Genomic DNA, 19,332 nt, shown 5'->3' on the forward strand with positions numbered 1-19,332 from the left:
TCACTGTGACTGGCTCGGAACACTCCTTGAGACCTTTTGGGGATGTCGTGGAAATCAGGAAAGCGCTTGTATTGGTCGCCCAGTCGTTTGTCTGAAACCCTAAAAACCACAAAAGAACGTAATTAGTAATCTTGTTTCGGTTGAAAAAGTAACTAATCCTCAGATCATCTTTCTTAAATAATCTCATCATATATCGACAATCACTTGTTACATAAACATTTTTGTACTTAAATTTTGTTAACTTGATTGTCAACTGTCTTAAAATAAAGAATAGGAGAAATCATTACACCAGAAGGAATTAAGGATCTACTTAACAATCGCCCTACCTTTGGTATCTACTTTAAGAATTGCCACCCCTATTAATAAAAGCAGTAAATAGCACTAAAGTGGAACCTGATCTAAACTACATTTTATAAAACTTTTATTAGTTTAATATTTTTTAATTATGATTTTAGTTAGTTGTTTTCACAAAAGCTTTTTGTTTTAGTTCAGTTATTTTGAAGAGTTACTCACCCTTGAGTAGCTCTTATTAAAAATAGGAGTGTGGTCACAAAGCGTGGATGTAGCACGGTGGGTTAGGCCGGCTATAGAGCATGCTCAGGACGTCCTTCCTGGTGGGTTAGGCCAGGAGTGGGAGTATGATTGCATGCGGTTTTTGTGAGAGGTCCTGTTATGTGACAACGTTTTATGTTGGGTTTGTTGTGGTTTTTCTTATGTTTTGTTGGTTGTGTCCTTTTTTCAAAAATCAAATTGTTTGTGGTATGGGTTTGACTTTCGACTTTTTTGTGTTTTATTATTTCTTTCTTAGACTTTATAATAGTCTTCAAAAGAATAAATTATCCAGTTTTAAACTGGGTTAATCCGGTTTGGGTACCGTTGGTTTCCTTTTCTTAGTCATGCTGTTATGCTATGTGTTGTGGTGTTTAGTAAGCTGCATTGGTTAGTTCTGTTTAGTATATAATTCCTTTCCAACCGGGTTAAAGTAAAGTTTGAAACATGTTATCTTGTGTTAGAGTTATCGAGTGTGAAAGCTTGGAACTGAAATTCATAACTTTAAACAAATTCTTCGTGGGCGAGCTGTGCGAGTTTGGATAGAATTTTTATGCGAGTGAATGAAAATATCAAAAGGTTAGTACTGCTTTTGCTTCTTATGAAATTACTACATAGAATTTTAACTTTACTGCTAGCTGTTGGGGGAAATTAAGTTACAAATTTTCATCATTATTAGATTTACTGCTGGTGGGGGAAAAATTTATAAATTAATTTACTGCATTGGTATTATGTTTATTTAATTGTTGGTGCAAAAATTTAATAGGGTCTTAAACAGTTTTGAAGAAGTTTGCTATTTTTTATTTTTCTTTTGTGAATTTTTCAGATGATCTAGGATGAAGGCTAAAATTCTAAAGAAAACATGGATAAAGAATGGTGAGTTTCTAATGTTGAATTAATTAGTAATATGTATAATTCATACTTACCTGTTAGTCGTCGGGGAAGAAACCGTGAGGGAAAATGTCGTGGATGAGATCTGAAGTTGTTAGTAATTTGGCTAATATGCGGATGATATTTTTAGTTTGAAGCAGTGGCCAAAGCAATTGAAGTGCCTTAATGGTGGTTAGTTCTTCAGTGCCAACTGCAAATTCATAAGGTGTGTTTTGGATTAGATTATATAATTTGTGGTTGAATTTAGTGTTATGGATGAATTCTAAAATGGGGATTTCTATAGGTTGTACAAACTCGTGTGGGATGAGGAAGGGTCGGGATTCTTCTGCGTTGAAGGTCTTGGTGATGGGACAAAAGATATACATTTGGGTTATGGGATCATAATTTCGAAGAATACCATGAAGGTTAGTATCTTTAATGCAATATGTGAAGTTAAGAAAGAATGGTGAGGTGTATTTGGAATTGATGAATTGAAAACGATGGTGTGGTTGTCTGGAGGGAGTGTGTAGGTCAAAGTGATTTTGGATGAAACGATAATAAGTATATGTGTGTGTTTGTTTAGTGCGCAACATAATATCGTGTGAGCAGTGCAAATCTCTTTCATGTGGTGCAAGGAAACGAAAGGTTAGTGAAAATATTTGGAAGCGTTCTTTAAAACTTTCGTAGGCTTGCGTGTCTGTTAGTGCTTCTGAGATAATGTGGTCAAACTTGCGATCGAAGATATTTAGTGTAAATACATATGGTGTTTTAATGAAAAATTTCTCGGTGATTTGTGGGTTAGCGAAGCGATCGTCGTCTAAGAATTGATCTTGGTTAGTTCTGATGATGTTATGATCGTAATATTCTAGTGTATATTCATTAGCTCGGGGTGCAGTGTGTGTTTTTAGTGATTTTTTGTATCCAATGTAAGTAAATTGTCTAGGTGTTAGTGGTGTAGTGAGTCGATATAGCATGTCCTTATTTCGTTCTATATCGATATGAGTGTTAGATAAAGGTAAGCAAAGGGGATTTGTAAAATGATAATATGAGGTCCAAGGAAGGGTAGGCATTAAAACGTATTCGTCTACAAAGTTACGTGTCTCGTTAGTGTCATGAGGGGTGTTTAAGGTGTATTGTGGAAATGAGGGTAAGGTGATAGCTAAAAATTCGTTTGTGTTAGTGTGTTGTGGATGGTTGATATATTCACGGGCTGTTCCTGGTTTCGCTGGGAAAGGATGGTTGGGGAACTTCCTTTTAAAAGTGCGGTAAGCTCTATTAGTGCTGAGTGAAGATACAGTAGTTGTGGATGATGGTGCTAATGAATCAGTATAAATTGAAGAGGGTGTAGGGGTAGGAGGGTTGGATGAATCTATTGTGGATGAGATTTGGTTTATGGTTGGGGTGTCAAGGTGATAGGATTGTTGTTGTAGGGTAATGAAATTATCTAGTTCTGGGGAGATTCGGGGGGTGTCTGAAGAATGAGATGATTGGTTTGAGTGAAGTGAGGAGTAGGTTGGAGTGACTTGGGAAGCATAAGAGGGTGTAGAATTGGTTGGGTCAGGGTTATTTGGTAGTATGGGTTGAAAAGGGGGTTGGGAAAAATTTAAGGGATTGGTGTGAAAATTATTTGATGGAGATGGTTCAGAGTCGGCAAATTCATCGGGGGTTTCAATATTCGGGTTATTGAGTTGTGAGATGGAGTATAAAACTGAGATGTGTGAATTAGTATCGGAATTCATGCCGGATGTTACATTACTGGATGGGAAATCGGGTGGCGGAAAAGCAAAAAGTGGTATTATTGGGATTGGAGTGGTGAGGTTGGTTGGGTGGGAATTTGATCGGTGTAGGGATCCAAGTTGTCGGCTCATCGTGGGCTAAAAAAATTATTATTTTGAGACTGAAAAGCGGTGGTATGGGGTTGTTCTATAATTTGTTCATAAGTATTTTCATCTTGTGAGTGGTGTGGCATTATATGTTGGATGGGACTTTGTGATATGGTTGGTCTAAAATTATTATGTGTTATGGCTAAATTTCGAAAATTACGTGGGACTAGGGATAATGGATGGTTATGTGGTAGGGGTGGTAACTGTGGTGCTGTTGGTGTTGTGTCTGCATTGTTATGTTCTTCGTCGTATGTGTTCTGTCTTGTTGCTATTTTTGTGTTATATTCTTTTATTTGTGCGTCTAAAAGAATTTTGTTTATAGATGTAGAAAATATTCCAAAAAATCCTGCAAATAGTATGCGTGCTACACTTGCTTGTCTATTGACTTGTGCGTGTATAGCACATGTGTTATAGATTCCTTTTAAGAGTGAAAAAAGAAATCCAATAAAGTTAAACATTGCGTATAAAATAGTTAGTTTTTCTAAGATGTAGTAGGGCCATCCTAGAAAATCAAGAATTTCATTCTTGAGTGTAACAAAGCTAAAAATATTGATAGGTGATATATCTTGGGGACGGTATTTTTCACCGTTTAGATATATATAATCTTTAATGTCTTTAAAATATCCGCTATAGTCTTGCGTATAGATGTCTGCAAATCCTGCGGTTTCGGCAAGTTTGCGTAAGTTTTGGTCAATTGATTGTCTTTGTATTGTGTCCATTTGTGTTAATAATTCCTGGAATTGTTGTGTTCTAATGTGATGTTGAATATCTGATTTTGAGTATATTCCTATTGATTGTAAGTCTATATTTGGGTTTCGAGCGATAGCGCGAATGCTTTCTGGTGAAAATTTTTTGAGTGATTGCATTAATGTGGGATATGGGGTGAGAAGGTAATATTTATCTTCATCAGGGTTTAGTTGTACTACGTTGTGGCTATTTTCTGATCCACATGGAACTGCGGTATCCCAGAAATAGGTTCTTCGTGAAAGTGTGTCAACGAAATGTACTTTATTCTTATAAAAGATAGGGATTCTTTTATAACATCGTTTATCTTCAAAAACGTATAGTGGTGATACTTTTTTAGTACAAGTATAAAACCATAAGATGTTTCCTTCATAGTCTAAAAAATTTGATCTATTTCCTGATAGTAAATATCCTGCGTAGGGTATTTTTAATACTGCTAGTGCAAGTGATTGTAATATTTGTGTTCTTTCTAATTCGCATAGTTGGTGTAATGTTTCTAATTCGGAGAGTGACATTTCTTGAAAAATTCGGCTAATCGTGTAGTCTAGTTTCATATCTAAGTGAATATCATAGTGGATATTACCAAAATATGTACTATTCATTAGTGATAGTTCTTGTAAACGTGTGCTTTGATCGTTTTGGGGTTTTAAATGTCCACCAGGTTGACCTGTATTCTTTTGAAAATTAACTGGTATATATGAGGTTCCTTCGTTTAGGGGATGACTTGTGGCGTATGGGTCGACTTTTATTTTTCCAGTGGTCATGTCGAATCCATTTTCGTATTCAACTAATATTTCAGAGTATTGTGTTTTGTGAAGTGGGTTTCTGTATTTACATGCAAGTTCTGTTTCTTGATATATTTGAAAACGTGTTAATTTATTTTCTATATTATGAATGTTTCGAAAATTAGAACTTATTTTTCGTAATGGATTTACTTGTTCATATGGTATTGATTGTATAAAATATTTTTCGTGAAATTTTATCATACGAGCGTGTATTTTTGCTACTTGAAATGTTGTACATGTGTCTTCGGGGAACCAAACAATTGTTGCTTGTGTTCTGGTTGTAGGGTCGCAATAACCTTGGTCGTTTTTACAAGGTAATCTAATTCCTTGATAAATCATTGTGTTGTCTGATAAATCTCGTGTGAGTTGTATTTTTTCGAGTTGTATTTTCCAATCGAAAAACATTATTTCTTGGTATCCTTTATTTTTTGTGTCTGCTTTGCAGTTTGATGGGTCATTTATACCAATGTGTGGTATCCAGTGTTTATCGTGCATGTCATAGGTTAATCGTCCGTGTGCGCCGTTGTATGGGTATTTTTCATCTAATTTTATATGTCCTTGATATCTTTCAAGTTCTGCTTGATGTACAGAATCTGAAAAAACTTGGAAATATACTAAATTTCTATCTGTGTTTTTATTTTTTGTGATGTTTAGTCGGAGCAACTCGTTTTTACAATCTTCGGGATTGAGATGTAAAAGTCGTTCTATATTACTCTGGTAGAATGATTCATGGTCAAGTCGGTTTTTATTTCCGTTTGAGACTTGTGAACAATGTACTTTCTTTTCAGAAAATGTTGCTGTGAATTTATATCCTATAACTGTAGTTGCTCGGGCTTTTGAATAAAGTGTTGCTATGGCATTTGTAGTTTCTATGGCTTGGGGTTCTGTTTCGCACTGTGATACTTGATTTATTGCATACTTGTGTAGTGTTTTTTGTTCGTTTTCTTCACAATCGTAATGTGTTACTAATAAATCTTGGGGTCCTGTGCGGGGAGAAGGGTTTATGTTTTGATTTGAGATTACTAGAAAAAGGAGTTGGAGAAAAATTAATAATTTTAGAATATACATGTGTATGATAATCCTGAGTATGGGTTATAAAATGTGATGTAACCAATTGTTTTTTTGGTATATCTGTCGTATTTATATATTACTTCAGTGGTTATAAATGGTGGTGGTAGTGATTGAGCTGTTATGTTTGGTGGGTTTAATGGGTAGGGATGTTGAGTAATGTTGTTTAATTTAACTGTGATTTCAAACTTTAATTGTAAACTGTTTTGTTGGAGTATTTGGATATTGTGATCACGGATATCGTCGTGAATGTCTTGTCGGTATTGTAATCTATTAAGTGCCCAGTTGTGGAGGCGATTACTTTCTAGATGTTGTCCAAATAATGGTGGAGGGGCTGTAAATGTATTCCAATCTAGTCTTAAAGGGATATTTGTTGATGATTGTTCTCGATATCTGGCGTCGAGATTATTTGGAAAATTTAAGTTAAAAGGTGGTGGTGAAATCTGGCTTATTGATGGTGTTGATGGTAGTGATAATGTTTCTGGTAGTGATGAGGATGTTGTTGTATCCGTAGAAATATCTATTGGATCATTGACTAAATTTAATTCACCTTGTGTAAATGAATGTGTTGTCCAATATGGTAGTCGTGATGCCTGGTTTGGGGGGTTAAAGGGATTTTCACGTATTTGTTCAGATGTTGGTGTTGAACCTAAGTAATCTGATGGTAGGCTTGAGGTGCTACGTTGTGAAAGAAGCGTAGGGGTTTCTGGTAATATACCAATGGGGTTTTCTGGAGTGTTTTGTGATGGGGATTGAGGTATATCAAAATGAACTCGGGGAGTTAGAAAATTCCTGTTCCGTCGAGGATGTATAATTTGTCTATTTATTTCGACTGTATTTTGGTTTTGACTAGGATTTCTTATTCTACTTAATTCTTGTGGTAGTGTTGGGTATAAGTTATATGTTGGTTCGCTTAGAGGTGCTTGTCGTTGAACTGGTTCTAGTGGTTCTGATAAACGAGCGTGTCGTTCTTCAAAAGTGTATGGGTTATCTTGAAAGGAAATTCGTGTAGATGTTTGAGGATTATTGGTAGTTGAAGGTGTTGTTGGGTTATCTTGGGATGATGTCGGTGAAGACTGACTTGGTGACTTTTGGGTAGCAATTTTTGATAGCTTTTTGGTCTATTCTTTTAGTGAAAAAGTTAATGTTTATTAAAGTATTCTTCTAAGAAAAGAATTAGGAGGATTGTTGCTAGAGCGAATGTGATGATTGCTTTCTTTATACATTTGCATATAGTCAAAATGAGGGATGATAGAAATGTTATGAAAATTACAAATAGTAGAAAAATATCAGTTCTACTGAAAATAGTTCGTATCATTTAGACAATTTTATAAATCGTACCTGTGGATATAATCAAGGGTTTTTGAGTTTTTGAAAGTTGGAGAAATAGTTCGAATATAGTGTAGAAAATTAAAAAAATTTTACAAAAAATGATTAAGAGTATTAGAAAAGATTCAAGGATATCAAAAAGAAATATTATGAAAGTTTCAAGTATCGTAAAAAATTGTTTGAGGTTTGTGATAATTTTAGTGACTGTTTGATAGAAGAGCATTTAAGAAATGGCTTCGTGATCGAATATTTTTTGTTGTTTGGGGCAATTTTCAAGTGTGGTCGGATTATTTATTAGTTTTTTGACAAGTGGGTTGAGTTTTGTAAAAAATTGTTGGGGGCAATTTTTATGGTGATCGGGAGGTCTTCTTTGTCTTTATTTTCATTTGTCAAATGATCTGGGGTATTTTTGAGATTTTTATACTTTAGGCTAAATAAAATGGTCGTTCTTTTACTTTAGGCTAATATAACATATTTGTTTGGGGGGTATTTGAGGGCTGAGTCGGGGAAATATTGTTGATCTTTGGTTTATTAGATAAGGGAGGGTTATGATATTATGGTGATATTTATTTTAGTTGTCAAGTTGGAGTGGTTTGCTTATTTTTGACCTGGAGGTCGTAGAGTTATAGTTATAGATATGCCTGGAGTTTAATATTTTTCGTCTAGTTGGTTTGTGTTAAAGTTATAGAAGGTGACGGATTGGATGAATCCTATTGGCTAATTTTGAACTAGAATCGCTGCGTGTTTATCAGCATGTTATCTTGAAAAATGAAAGTGTGAAATGTTTCAGAGGTGCAAAGATTTTTAAATGTAGAATTTAAGGTTGTTTTTGAAATTCAACTTTCTTTAATATTTTAGATTGTGGGATGAATACTTTATAATTTTTACGTGGTTGATTTCTAAGTCGTGAAGACTCTCTATGTTCTGATTTGTCGATTTGTTTTTGGGGTATTATTTGTTCTGTCATTTTTCTATTTTTTCTTTCTTTTTGAGATGTATTTTGATCGAGATTTTTTGTATTGTTTTTTGTGGTGTTTGATTTTGTATTTTGATTTCCGAGGTGAATATCATTTTGTTCCTTTGTTATGTTGTCCGTATGTGAGTTATTTTGAATAACTTTTAAACCTGTAAAAGAATATAATTGAGTTAGTTCGCGGAGTGCGTATTCTTTAGGATAATAAGGTAATAGGTTATTTCGGTGTTGAACGATTTCTTTTTTATCTGAGTCGGTGATTTTATATGTGACATCAGTGGGTTTTGCAATTATTTGGTATGGTCCTTTACGAAGGGGTTGTAACTTTTTTGAAATTCCTTTTTGAGTATTAAAATTGGGTATTAAAACAAATGTTCCAATTTTTAAATCGGAGGCTGGTGTAAAGCGTGAATTTATTTGTTCATTAATATTTTGCCTTTGTAACAACTTTTTTGTTACCTTTTGGTAAACTTCATTGTGTTTTTTATCTCTAATTAAAATCCATTCGGTGTGTGTACCGGAGGCTAATTTAAGAATTTGTGGGTGATGAAAATGATCTTCATCGTGTGTATGTAATGGTAGGTTATAACAAATTGAGTCTTTATTTGGTTGACAATAACCTTGTGCGTTTTTATGAGAGTTTGCTGTAAACATTATTGGTTTGCGTGGCTTTTGGTTAAAAACCATTTCATATGGTGACATTCCTAAAGTTGTCGTGATTTGTGAATTATATGCTAAGGGAAATAGTTTTACATCTGCTGACCATTCGGTATATCTTGTATCATTTCCATTGATGATACATCTAAGATATTCTGCACCAGATGAGTTATGTTCGATGGGTATAACTCATAGAGTAATTTCGGATAGGGTACACCGTCTGCTCGTCACGCTATCTTATTTTCGGCCGGATAGATTCGTGCAACTTCTTAGTCTAATACCGATCCTAATCTTACTCTTATACTATCTAGTCTCAGGTTGTTTAACTAGTCTCTGCTAGGCTCAATAGATCTAGGGTATACTGGTTTATTGCGGCTGCTGAAGTACTCGGGAGAGTTCAACTAATTTCTAAGTTAAATTCAAATCTCTCTGGTGCTGAAATTACAAGTAATTTCAGCACTTACAAATAAGTGGATTGTTAGTTAGATGGATCATGATTGGTTAATATTAAATACTTTACATTGGTAAAATATCTAATTTATCCAATCATAAAATGTAGTTTAGATCAGGTTCCAAAAGCGTTGTATGTAAATTGCTGCAAACAACAATTGCCCCCCCCCTTCTTAAAAGTGGGGATGGGGGGGGGGCGGGGGACAATTGTTAAGCAGATCCGGAATTAAGTAACTAGTTTCGGCTTGAGCGTTTAAGCAGCTGTTATTTGTTTGATACTATGGTCAGACTTTCCCGACCATGTTCATACTCTAATTGGGAGTATGTTCAGACTTCGTTTGAGACTATGTTCAAAAGTTATTTGCGAAGTTCACACTTTTGCGCCTTTTTTCACAGTTTGCTTGGGACTATGCTCAGATTTTGGTAAGGAGTTTGTTCAGACTTTCGCAGCTATGTTCAGGCTATATTCAGACTGTGCTTGGGAATATGTTCATATTTTGCTGGCATTTATGTTATGTTCACACTATTTGTGTTGGAGGGAGCCTGTCATAATCAGATTGTTACAAACGTTTTTTACTTGCTTACAAACGTCAAGATACAGGTCAACGTTTCCCGTGATCTTCACCAACAACTCAAGGAAACACTTCAGAATTATGAGCCAATTTATGGAGCATTCGTTTTCCTCCAACTCAGATCCCCGACTCTTGTTTTAATGTAATTCATGAGCACATTCACCCTATGGAATTCCCTCGTTAAAAAAATCGTGCGCTGCACTTAACAAACAAAGCCAACAGACAGAAGGAAAAAAGTCAATGGTTGCAGATAAACAAAAAAATAGTGAAAAAACTTTCGAATTTCCAAGAAACAACTAGACGGCTTGAAAACTCTTGATTTAGAACTTCAGCCAGTTTCTCCAGTAAACGCTGAGATTGAAACAAAAATTAGAATTGGTGCGCCAAGATTTTTTTTCGATAACAAGATAGTGAAAATTTGAGGTTGCACCCGTACCCAAGGGATTTTCTGTGCAAGATCTGAAATTCTTTATTTCTTACATAACTTGATTCTCAGATCTGAAATTCTATATTTCAGATCTTGATAAGAATTTACAATAATTAGATGAGAAATTTCGATCTGAAATGGAAAACTTTAGATCTCAAATAACCTTGAAAAACAAAATTTCAGATCTGAAATCAGATCTGAGAAATCTTTTGTTAAATTATAATTTATGCATTTCAAGCAAAACATGGATTTTTTATTTTTTGATGTTTCTGCACAACACAATTATGTTTAGGTTAACTAGCGAACAGAAAAACATCCGAATATTTTCACAAACCGTTTTTTTAACTAAATTTCCTTTTAAAATGTGTTAAAAAGTTTTCAAAAACTGTAAGAAGACTTGTAGCATTTATGATTGTCATGCGCCACTTATGCGTTTCCAATGTTTATCTCATGCTAGGGGAAACCTACTTCGGAGACTTTGCTGAGTACCTGCTAGTAGCTAGCAGAAGCTGGATAAAATCAAAAGTAGCAAAAATTGAGTCCGAATCATTGATTTTTCAGATCCGAATTAACCTTTAAAAACTAAATTTCATATCTGAATTTAGATCTGAAATAGATTTTTCAGATCTGAAATAACCAAGAAAAAGAAAATTTCAGACCTGAACTTAGATCTGAAATAACCAATCCTTAAAGTATTCAAGCGTTATTTAAACATTTCACAAATAATTTCAGATCTGAAATTTAGATCTAAAAAAGATTATTTCAGATCTAATTTAGAAAGTTTACTGGGTACGGGCAGTCTAGTTGCTTGACTAATTTTTGTGAAGCTGAAAAGTTATGAGGCTCATGAACGTTTTTACAGAGGGATAGTTTTGTTTTCACTTCTTGGGCTGAAATTTATTCATAAGTTTTCGTAATATCTACAATCTGTTTTAGACAAAAATAATTAATTAGGTTTAGTTGGAAAATTGCAGAAAAACGCCATCATCTCAGTCGCCACGTGATAATTTTACTTGGACACTGATCAGTCGTGATCAAAGTCGGCGGTCCTTTTCCGCTATCTTTCAAAACTCACTGAGCTTTAGAGAGTCAAATTAGAATCGTCTTCTACAGCTAAAAAATTCTTGGTATATAACATGGCATATATACTTGTTATAAACTAGAAGTCGATCACGTTTTTTGCGAGCATTACACTTTCACTGTTTGGGTGTGGAGTTTGCCTTTCTTGGCGCAAAGAAAATGAATTGAGCTTTAAAAAAATCAAAAGTCAAACCGAGAAAAAAATTGAGCCTGAAAAAATGTTAGGATTTTTCCTGAAAACAAAGCAAACAAAAATCATCGCGACCTATCAAAGAATCTGAACTACGTTTATCGATTTTTATTAACTTTATTTTTGAAAGGAACAAAATCGCAGCATTTGTCGTCAAAAACATAGCCAACAGATAGTTGGAAAGGAGCCAATGGACGCAGAAAACAGAAAAAGTACTGACTGGTTTTTTGAGAAAATCTCATTTTTCGAGTGACAAAGAAAAATTGGACGCCCTTGGATTTCTTTGAGTTTGCTGAACAATTTATAATAGGCACTTTTTTGATAGACTTAACCCAAACTGAGAAAATTAAATCAATCTTAGATTTTTTTTGCTGAGAAATCTGAAATTTCAATTCCACTTTTAAAAAAAGAAGGGCTCTTTTTCCTTCCCCCACCTGCAAATTTTTACATGGAAATTTGTTGACCACATTGTCCGGTTGTTATGAAAATTTACATACAGACGAGTAAAGCCACGACAAACATATTTGGTCTTCATACTCAACCTCGTAAAACCACTCGTTACACTAATAAGTAGAAACTGGCGTGAGGTGGGGGGAAAAGGAAAAAGAGACAAAAGAAGATTTTGTTTTTCGTGGTTTTTCACACTTTTGCTGTTCAATATTGGAGTTTGCTTTTGTTTTAATAATGACAAGAAATCAAAAATCTAGCCGCGAAAATCAAAGTTGATTGTGAACAAGTCTTAAAGCTTTTCTCTGAGAAAAAAATAGTTAAACCTAAATTTCAAATCAGTTCTTCGATGCTCCCAATGCTTGCAAAGCTAAGATAACCGTGATAACCTTAAATTCAACTTTAATCTAGATTGTAAACATCTCTTCGCCAGAACCGAACCAAACGAAAAATGTGAAAACCAACTGTACTACACACAGACTCGAAGTTATCTTTCGCAGCCACTTCACAAACTTAGAAATGCGCAATGGATGGAATGTTGCAAGAACATTGTTTTTGATGAAAGATAGCATAAGCAGGGGCGGATCTAGGATTTTCTCGAGGGGGGCGGATTTTCAAAAAATTTTCGAAAATTTTGACGACCTTTTTTTTTTTTTTAGGTCGATCAGATTGATTTTCCGAGCTCTCCCAAAGCAATAAAAAGACCCTGTTTTGGCAAAATTTTCTGCGCCGCAGGCAATTTTTTGAAAAACCAGGTCAAAAAAGCGTTTTTTTTTGGCGCGCGCTCCCCCTCAAAATAAGTATATATTGGCGCCAGAGGCGCCTTTAGAAAAATTTTAGGGTCGGTCGGCCAAAAATGGATTTCTTAAAAAGTACCAAAGGGGGGACCCTTTGGGTTGGCAGGGGGTCGAATCCCTGAGGGGGGGGGGCGTCCGCCCCCCGCCCCCTTCCCCTAAATCCGCCCCTGAGCATGAGATTTCTGAGACACCGGTGTGTTTTCCGATAATTTACGTAACTACTTCATCCGAAAAAAATTAGGAGAGTAAAAATTTTACTACCCCTAATGCTGACTAACGAGTTTTCACAATTGCGTTCGAAAGTTCAGATTATCTTGAATCTTAAGAACGGTCCAAAATGATTACAACTTCAATCAATTCTTCCCTTATGTCAGACGAACCAGCAATATCTCACACTTGAAAAATTTCAAAAAATATAAACCAAACAAGACTGCTTGTATTAGGGCGAAAAAATTCCGTCAAATGGCTAGTTGAAAAGTCGAAATTTGTCTGCAGAAAAAAAACCCACCCAAAGCACAAATATTCCGTTACTTTCGTATCGAAAGTCGGAACAAAGATCCCGAATGGATACAAGCGGATTGATATAAACCTTCAGTTGAATCTCCATTTTGCGTATTCTATTTGAAAGTGTAGTTTTTGACTGTAAACTAGTAAAATGTAGCCAACTGACAATTGAAAAACTGTAGTGAATGCAATGAAATAAAAAAAACTGACTTGTTTTTTGAAAACCTTCAGCTTTCCACCTTAAAAAAAATATATGCCTTCACGATTTCCTAAACTTCACGAAAAAAAATTTTATTAGGACTTTTTTAATTATTAGTGATAATATTAACCCATTTTGAGAAAACTGAGTTGATGAAAACATTTTGTTTTGCTGAAAAACCTGATAAATTGTTTCTATTTTTGATATCAATGCGATCTCATTTTTCGTGTATTTTACAATTATGCAGTCCAATAGCTGAGTTTGCCTTCCTTTCAACAAAAAAATATGCTGAACTTGAAAAGAAATCAAAAATCAAACCGCGAAAAATCAAGTTTGAGTGTGAAAAAATATAATGACTTTTGCCAGAAAAAAACCAAACAAGCAAAAATACTCACTCAAACATATATAAGAGTTATCACTACGTTCATAACTCTTGATCAAGTTGAATCAATTTAATAAAACTGGATCAAAAGAAAAAGTTTTAATTCCGCTGGGAAATCAGGAAATTATTATCCTCTCTCGAAATGAGAATTCGTTTTCATTTTTTGTGTTTTTGCACTTTTGCTGTTCGATAGTGGAGTTTGCCTTCTTTTTAACAAAAGAATTGAACTGAAATGCAAAAAAAATCAAACCGCGAAAAATCAAGTTTGAGCTTCAACAAATTTTAAGATTTTACGAAAAAGTTTAAGAAAAAAAAACAAAAAACACCGAGACCTATATAAGAGTACTCACTACGTTTATTGCTCCTAATATTATTCAATCGCAATTCATTTCTACAACTCTAAATTGATGCTGTACTCTGATCATGTTTTCGGATTTTCTTTGACGTTCTCTTAAGGTTTTTCGACAGACTGGAATCAGGTTGATCTCAACCTAAGCTCGACTTTACCAATGTTTCCTGAGATCTCTTGAGACTACGGAAGACAGAAGTAGGTCTAAGCTAAGTATTTGTCTAAGTAGTTCCACAAACCAATCCGTTCCCACATATATATCATAATAACTACTTTATGAGCATGACAGTAGGGTCAAATAACATAGAGTCATATTAGCCAATCAGATTTCAGAATCCATTTTGAGTTATAAAACTCAAGTTTTGGATTGTTTGGAAATGTTTTGTCAATCGGACTTTCTCCTATGACCTCCAATTGTTTTTTTACCTAGTTCCTGATGATGGTGGTTGATATGTTGGATCTGCTGGCTCCTCTGTGTTATTTTGCTGTGCCATGTTGTTATTACTCGGTCGCTCATCGATTTTCTGAGTGGAAGCAGCCTGGGTGTTTTTGCTTCTATCTGCAGAGACTGCGGGGCAAATGCACTCTTTGGAACCCTTTAAACCAGCAGGCACACGGGAAGGGTCGCCATGTCTGAAAAATGTTTAGTTTTTTGAGGAGCTTTTTTATAAACAAAAGTTTCGATCGAATTTTATTAAATAAAAACCAATAAGAAACCAAAAATCAGAGACATAAGAGTTCAAGAGAAAAAAATTACCAAGATACACTCAATACATTTGTACTTTAAAGTTTTCGCATTTATATTGTTTATTTATTCTTGCGAAAATCACGAGAAACTTCAAATAATTGCATCACCAATAAACAAGATAGCCGATTACTGTGCAAGTAGCACTGAATGTTCTAACAATAGAAACAAGACTGCTCGTATCAGGGCGAAGCCCTGAATGTTCCGACTGCCTTTTAAGTTTTATGGAGCAGCAGTCATAACATAAAAAAATTAAATGAAATAAAATAAAATGAAATTTTTTTTCTTCTAAAATTTGAAATTTTTAATGAAAATCATCCCCCACACGCCAAATAAAGTACAAAAAGATAGTTTTCGTTCCTTGTAACACATCAATTATGGCAAATAAGCTTCGTTCAACCAATTTGGAACGATTTATAAGACTGATTAAATCTCCGCTTACGCGTTAATAGCGCGAATTATATCGCGCGTTAATTTTTCGAAATTGGTCAAAATGGCAATCTTTAAACCCTCATAACTTTACGAAAAATGATCACAGGTGAAATATCTTTTCAAATTTAAGCTCAAGACAACAATAACTTTTGAATGATGGCTAGTTAAAAAGTCAAAAATGGCTAGTTAAAAAGTCGAAATTTGTCTGAAGAAAAAAAAACCCACCCGAGCACAAATATTCCGTTACTTTCGTATCGAAAGTCGGAACAAAAAAGTATTTCCAAATTATTGTGGTGCGATAAGTTACTTGAACGAAGAACTAGAACTTAGGCTTATTCCACAGTCATAGTAAACTAGGCCAATTGGAAAAGAGTTTTTGAAGAAAATTGAGTCAGTTGCAAACCCCAAAACCTGAAAAACCTCTATCACACAGTATTTTTCCTCTTCAATTTTATCTTGTAAAAAGTACACTTACACCGGACATTCAGGCGATATAAGATTACTATCTTTTGCATACATGCTCCTCAACACACTATCCATCATCCCCACTGATTTGCCCGTCTTTCCTGTGCCCCCACTTCCCTTTCCCTCTCCCTCTTTCTCCAGTCGCTGGAACACTTTCATGCTGGAGCCTCTCGTGTGGTCAGTCACGGCACTACTGTTTCGACCTTAAAGTAAACAAGACTGCTCGTACCAGGGCGAAGCCCTGAATGTTCCGACCGCCTCTTAATGTTTATGGAGCAGTAATAACATTTAAGAAATTAAATGAAAAAAAAATAATAAAATTTTTTTTTCTAAAATTTGAATTTTTTAAAAATAAAAATCATCATCATCCCCCCACACGCCATATTGAGCACAAAAGGATAGATTTCGCTCCTTGTAACAAATCAATTATGGCAAATAAGCTTCTTTCAACCAATTTGGAACGATTTCTAAGACGGATTAACTCTCCGCTTACGCGTGAATAGCGCGAAATATCTCGCGCGTTAATTGTCCCTAATTGGTCAAAATGGCGATCTTTAAACCCCCATAACTTTACGAAAAATGATCACAGGTGAAATATCTTTTCAAATTTAAGCTCAGGACAACAATACCTTTTGAATGATATGAAAAAATTCCGTCAAAAATGGCTAGTTAAAAAGTCGAAATTTGTCTGAAGAAAAAAAAACCCACCCCGAGCACAAATATTCCGTTACTTTCGTACCGAAAGTCGGAACAATTAGATTTCAATTTAAAAACTACTAACGTCATCAATTGTCTAACGATTTTCACTCTACGTTGGACTTCTTCACACGTTCTATTTCGCCACGGGAAAAAGGATATTAAGGGGTTATCTGGGTAGGTGGATGAATTTTCCTGTTTCCTGTATCATGAAGCTTCTGATAAAAATTTTCTCTTATTCTATTCAAAATAAAACAAATATTCTTACAGTTTGTTGGGCTACGTAAGGCGCTCTCTTTGATATAATTATGTCTGTGATCAACTGAGTATATTCGGCGTAAATTTTGATTAACTAAGAAAAACCAAAATGACCCATTTTTGGGGTAAAAGTTTTGGCCCGAATTTCGCGAAACAAATTGCACCATATTAATTCTGCTTTCACCTAAACTCATACCAATTTGAGAAAAACGCGTTTTAAATTTATGTTTAACGCGTTTTGTCCGGTTAATTTAAATCAGCACTATTTAATAAATCCCAATTATCACACATGAAGATTTGCAATCATTTTGAACTGAATTAAATAAAATTCGATGCCATTTTGATCCTTTTCCAACCAATTACAGAGCAGCATGTGTGAATTGCAATTATTCACACTCACATGACAACTTTGTTCTAGAATAATCTATATTCGAATGATTAAAGTAGCATTCGAATGTCAATCTCGCGAATGAACGTTCGAACGTTCGAACTATTGTTGCAGCACTAGGAGAAAACAACATCGTACAAAAACAGAATTCGTTCTTTTGATTTTATGACTCATAGTTTTTCTTCCATTTTTCATTTGTCAACCCACCCTCGTCGTCTCCGCCAGCCGACGTGTCAGATCCAGTCCTCTTCCTGTGATCTTCAGGAATATGAAGTCGAACTGACTTCTTCATCCTGGTGTCGCCTAGAAAGATACTCCATTAAAACCCTTTCTGAAAACTTTTCTTAAACAGGATTGGAAAGAAAGATATTTCAAATCGGCATCAACGGCGTGTCTAAAGTTTTCTCACGAGGAGAATATTTAGCCAAAAAACTTGAAAACTACAGGAAATTCAGACTTAGGTACATTTCCAAAACTTCAATTCAAAATTCATGTTGTATACTTTTTGTCGCGCATTTTTCTCTTAGATTTTTGTTATGCTGGTATTTTTTAGCCTTGATTAGGGATTAATCAAATAAAAACACATACTTACTTTTATCAGGATTGTCCGTGGGTTTTAGACTCTCCATTTTCTCAACAGGTGCATCTCCCCCGCCTTCTACTCTACTATGCAGCCTCTGGTCCATCTCAGTAGTCGACCTCCGTCTGGGTCTCCTGGCCATGTTCTTGAGGACATCGTTCTTCAAGTAACAGCCACGCGGCGTTGAAATTGTTGTCATGTTTTCAATCTGAACAACAAATTGTCGTTGGTGAACTTTTCTATTCATACCTGTTGAAACCATTCTTGATCTCGGACTAACGTTTCAGAACCAAATTTTATTTTCTACATTTTGATCAGAAAAGGTTTCCTATATCGATATCAAAAATTGCGAGTTGATAGCCAGTTGATTAGAAAACCTTGCTGCTAGAGATCCTCCTTAGCGTAAAGAAGTTAGTCTTGCTTTTTTGAGTGATTTAAGGACAGCTTTTCATTCAGAAAACATTTAAATTATTATCTTTTTCAAGTTAACATCACTGCTGGCAAAAGACTCTTTCATTTTTTTAAGAATAAGTTAAAAATGTTCTATTATAATTGATTAAAATTTTTTTTATTGTATCGAATTAACAATATAGTTCATTTCTAAACAATTACAATATAATTTTTATGAATTTGAGAAAGGCAGATTATAAAAATGCAATATAATCAAATAGTGTCCACAAAATAATTTCAGTGCGGGTTTGAATGCGACTTAGCAATAGTTTGATTCGACATCAAATTAGAAAAAAAAAACAAATTTTTTTTTCAAGTTTTCAAGCAATTACTAGAAAAACTCCTAGAAAACTATTATTAACTTAACAAAAAAATTATTTGAAAATCGTTCGGAACCCCCATATGAAACTTTTTTAAAATTTTTTTCGCTTTCTAGTAATTTTTCTACAAAACTGCTTATCAATTTGGCTATTTTAGTTTGATTTTCGAACATACCTAATACTTCAGTTTTTTGATCAGCTCCTTTTAACACACCACGCTGAAAAAACTACAATAATTTGAAAAGACTTTGTTGTATATTTGAAAGACTATGGTAGGAACATTCTGCGCTACTTGCCCATTAACCGGATATTGTTAAACTAGCATTTATCTACAGAATAGCGTGAAAACGACAAAAAAACAAGTATTATTTTAGGCAGGAAAATATATCTTTAAACAAGACTGCTTGTATCAGAGCAAATACCTCAATGTTCCGACTGTCATTTAATTTGCTTCGAATAGTTTTTAATACATCAAATAGTGGCAAAAATATGATTTTTAGGCTGATTATATTAAAATTTAAGCGTTACAATTTGAGTTCTGCATGAAATCATTACAGTAAATTAGCTGCCTCAATTCATACTGGAACGGTTTTCTAGTGCAGGATAATCCACCATGCGTGTCACACGTTTTTTTAGGGTATGCACACCCGGATGAAACCGTGCAGATCAATCCCCGATGTACCAGAGTTTTGTGAAATTGGTCTAAAAAAACCACCCCGAGCATACATATTCCCGCATCCAGT

The 19,332-nt window shown here is 34.7% G+C and overlaps 1 protein-coding gene and 1 long non-coding RNA gene across 2 annotated transcripts in view; both read right to left on the reverse strand.

Annotated features, from left to right (window-relative positions):
- The window catches only part of LOC134841416 (microtubule-associated proteins 1A/1B light chain 3C-like), a 393,097-nt gene that overhangs the window by 242,500 nt on the left and 131,265 nt on the right, over nt 1–19,332 (reverse strand). The gene's annotated exons all lie outside the window — the stretch shown is intronic.
- LOC134841358 (uncharacterized) lies at nt 38–15,973 on the reverse strand. The gene is made up of 3 exons (XR_010162467.1): nt 15,908–15,973; nt 14,682–14,888; nt 38–99 (listed from the first exon to the last, which is right to left on the reverse strand). It is a non-coding gene; the product is annotated as an uncharacterized LOC134841358 (long non-coding RNA).

The sequence above is a fragment of the Symsagittifera roscoffensis genome, chromosome 3 (assembly GCF_963678635.1).
Source record: "Symsagittifera roscoffensis chromosome 3, txSymRosc1.1, whole genome shotgun sequence".
Classification (NCBI taxonomy): Eukaryota; Metazoa; Xenacoelomorpha; order Acoela; family Convolutidae; genus Symsagittifera; species Symsagittifera roscoffensis.